General features: G+C 42.2%; 1 protein-coding gene across 1 annotated transcript in view; it reads right to left on the reverse strand.

Moving 5' to 3' along the window:
- Positions 1-387, reverse strand: part of LOC106681451 (serine-rich adhesin for platelets) — an 11,783-nt gene extending 11,396 nt beyond the window's left edge. The window contains exon 1 of the mRNA XM_014421776.2: positions 316-387. The gene's annotated coding sequence lies outside the window, so the exon portion shown is untranslated. The remainder of the gene's footprint in view (positions 1-315) is intronic.
- Between the last annotated feature and the right edge of the window lie 3,818 nt (positions 388-4,205).

Here is a 4,205-nt window from a genome sequence, read left to right on the forward strand (position 1 = left end):
AAGATGGTCTCGATACCTTTTATTATTATTAGAGTGCTACCAATGAGTTGTTTTTCCACATGCCTGTAACATTCCATTGTGATCTTAGATTAGTAGAGTATTTTTAGAGAAGAATATTTAATTTTACAATAAATACTTAAACTTTTACGAACGTGTTCATACGTTTTATATGTTTTATTCATTCTCTATACATGCCGTTATGGGGAAAGAATGATTATTGTCTATAATTTAGCTCGAAAAACATCGGGGATTTTGTTAAATGCAAAATTGAATGTAGAATATAAGATGTGATATTGAAATGAACGTTCTACTCACTGTTAAGAGCTGGGGCTGGGTAAGCACTAGACACAAACAAGCTGAGACACACAACGACACCGAAAGAGGACATCCTAGCTAGTGCCAACTCCACCCTTATTCTGCAAATCCAGCACTTCTATCCCTCTCCGTCAGCTAGACATTTTTTCCTTTCATTGTAAACTTTCTCTAATCCGTTTTATGGCTACATCGGAGCCAATTTTGAGGAATGCATTATCTCGTATCTATTCATTACTTGCGACATGATAACCAATAAAAGCTTCCTTTATTATTATTATTATTATTATAAATATAACGTGAATGTAGAGAATGATAAAATAAAATCAATAAAATATGTAAACTACAACTAAAGCTTCATTTTTTAAATTTAATTAATGTGTTTTTTTACAGGAACCCTGAAACACAAGTACATGTGCTGGGGAAATGCCCCAGCAACTCTCTCCTCACAACACGCCGACACTACAGAGTAAAGTACGAATTAATGCAGCTCCTAAAAGAAACAGACTTAGCCAGTGAGCAACAACGTTCTCCCTACCTGGCTTATATATAATCACCATTATATCTACTTATATATTATATTGACTCAGGAGCTCCTTCTATCGAGTAACTCTCGCCTACGACTCCTTCAACTGGCCAACCCATCGGAGAAGACGGTTATCTGTATGGACACGGAATCTCCTACCAAAAACGTAGGGGCGGAAATGGTGCACCGCCCACACGATTCCCAATAACTCTCTCTCGAGGGCACTGTAACTCGTCTCCTGTTAGCCGTCTGCAGAAAATACCGCCCCCAGTGTGTACTTGCTCGCATCCGTTGTTATAGTAAAAGGCTTTTGCCTTCGTGTTCCTGGGATAGCACCGCCCCCAGCGCATACTCACTAGCATCTGTCGTGAGTGCAAACGGTTTCTCGAAAACGGAAAACGCAAGAATAGGCTCTCTCTCCAGCTGCTCTGTACATTTCCTAACCTTATGCGCTATGTCTGCCGTCACAACCAGCTTGGATCCCTTTTTCAGTATGTTATTCAATGGCACGAGGTATTCAGCCATTTCGGACACAAACCGTCGGTAATAATTCAACGCACCCAACAACTTTCGGATCCCTTTTACATCTTTCGGCACTGCCATCCTCTGCAGGGCTTCCACTTTCTGGGCATCTGGTCTTACTCCCTCCTCTGATATAGTGTGTCCAAGGAAAGTTATTTGGGCTTGACCCATTACTGACTTCTCTCGTGAAAACTTTAAGCCAAACTCTCTCATCTGCTGGAATACGGTCCTCAAATGTTGAACGTGTTCCACTTCGGACTTGCTAAATACCAGCAGGTCATCTATATAAACATGGCAGGCGGATTTATCCAATCCTCTCAGAAACTCATCCATGAGCCTTTGGAATGTTACCGGAGCATTTTTCAAGCCGAATGGCATCCTCGTGAATTCGTAGTGTTCCCTCTCGAAAGTAAACACCGTCTTGTGCTGATCTTTCGGGCGCATCTTAATCTGGTGGTACCCTACCTTCAGATCCAGTGTTCTGAAAATTTTAGCCCCACTCAATCAATACAAAATAACCTCGAATCGAGGTATGGGATACTTCTTGTCTTCCGTGTTTTCATTCAATTTGCGATGGTCGACCACTACTCTATATTTCTCTCCTGTTTCACTCGGCACGCTTTTCTTCCTGACTGCCCATAACGGGCTATTAAAGGGAGATGTGCTGTCTACTATGGTTTCATGGTCACGTAAATTATCCTATCTCCTCTCTATCTCTATTTGTTGCCGTACCGTAAAGTGCTTGCGGGTACCGCCTCTCCTTCACATAGGTAACTCTATCTTCTTTTAGTTGAACCTTGTGTACTGTTTTTCCTGTTCGTCCTTCCGGGGTCTCCTAGTACTCCCCATTCTCTAAAAAAAATGTCTTCATACTCTTTCACGGTTTCTTCTTTCTAGCCTCAGTCCTGATTAATTGCTCCTATCCTTGCTTTACTATCTCCTATGAGCTATTGCAAGACATATCTCTTCTTTCCAATTTTCATATCCCACTTACCCCTGTGATTCTGAACCCGTGCGCCTATTTTCCTCAGTAGGTTATATCCTATAATCATTTGGTTGTCTCGGGACATCTTTCCTACCATGTGTACCATTACATTTTTACCTTTAGCTCCCCATTTACTCAATCCATCTCTGCCTTCCCCTCTACTCTACAGGGACCCCAGAGTGATTAGCTGACATTGACACTCCCTGACCTGGAGCGCCCTCTTTCCACCTCTCATCTTATCCAGAGCCTCCCTGCACGCAATAGTGTTGGAGCTCCCTGTGTCCACCAAGCATCTCACTCCTCTAGCTTGGATGATAGGCAGGTCGCCGTGCTTTCCTCTTACGCTGTGGCTCACCAACGTGCGGCCGCCGCTCTGAGAACACGTACTTCAGATCTCCTTCGTCCTCCCAGACCCCTCAGACCGTCTCCACACGTTCCTCCTTTTCTGCTGTCTGTTATGAATCCCAACATTATTCTCTTCTGCTTCAACCTTTGAGGCCTCAGACGTGTAGGTGTTATCACTTTTAGAACGTTTTGACCTCGGAGAAATCCTTCTCCTCCTCACACGTTGGGCATTCACCTCCATCGGTTCTACCTGGTTCGATTTTTGTCGTATAAGGACATTGTCTCACTATATGCCCTCTATTCCAAATTCAAAACACCGGGTACGGGAGCACTGTGCCATCAAGAGCCCAATCTTTCCGCAGCTATGCCATTTTCGGTCCTCACGGTGCCCGCTGCTTCTTGGTTTTATTTGGCCCATTCTTCTCTCCGGGTTTCTTATCCTCTCTTTTGTACTTTCCTGGTCCTCTCTTCTTTTCAAAGGAACGGAATTATTCCTCGGGCGATTGTAACTAACTTTCGTCCAGCCGGTTTCTTCTATGTCCATTCTTGATTTCCCTTCTCTAGCGGTTGTTTCTATAAGATCTTGAGCAATTTCCACAAACGAGCGTTCTTTCGGAAATCCTTCCTTCTTCCCCAGCTCTCTTGCCAACTGAACCTTTAGTACCACTGGATTGTTTCCATCGTCTCGCTGAGTTTATCTTGAATTTTGTTAAATCATGCCAGGAGTTCCGCGGCATATTCCCCTCTGTCTTGGTTTTTTTGTCTCCCTGATCGTCATAAATATGTCCTCCTCGGAATGCCTTCTTCAGCCTATCCTTAACTATATGCCATGGTATTTCTTCATCAGCCTGAATTTGGTTTAAAATACTACTCTTTATTCTGCACATGAAGCCTGTGGTCAGTGAGTCAGCATCTCCTTTATTTAGTAGCTCTTCCACTACCTTAGTTTCTATTCTTGACACAAGTCGGTCGTCTCCTTTGAGAAAATGGTTCAACTCACCAATTTCTCCAGTAAACCTTTCTAAATCTGAAATGGCATTCCGCAGGTCCTGTGAGGTTGTTGTTCGGATTTTCATCTATTCGATAGCATTTATTAGCTCTTTAAATACTTATTTGAAATTACGATGTTTAGCAAGTATGACAAACAGGGAGGAAAAAATATATTCTTTTTAAATTTAAAAAATAACTTTCAATCTATGCACTCATCCCGGGTTTCGGCACCAGTTACGTGTTGGTGTAGAAGAACTAATAAAAATGGAAATGGATGTCAGAAGAATATTCTCTCAGTGCGTAAAGAAGACTGACTTTTATTGTGTTCAAGTTGTACACTCTACGTGTAAAAATTCGATCAGCTGATCGATTCAATCACCTGAAGAGAAGAATGAAAGAAGAAAAAAAAAAAATTCTTTTAGACTGAAAATTACTCCGGTATCTAAAGTTCACAGGGTTCGGCACCAGTTAAGTATTGGCGAAAGCACAATGTCAAAAAAGAGAAGAAGGAAAAAGATCTAACTC

This window comes from Halyomorpha halys, unplaced genomic scaffold (genome assembly GCF_000696795.3).
Source record: "Halyomorpha halys isolate HHAL.00 unplaced genomic scaffold, Hhal_1.1 Scaffold339.1, whole genome shotgun sequence".
Taxonomy (NCBI): domain Eukaryota; kingdom Metazoa; phylum Arthropoda; class Insecta; order Hemiptera; family Pentatomidae; genus Halyomorpha; species Halyomorpha halys.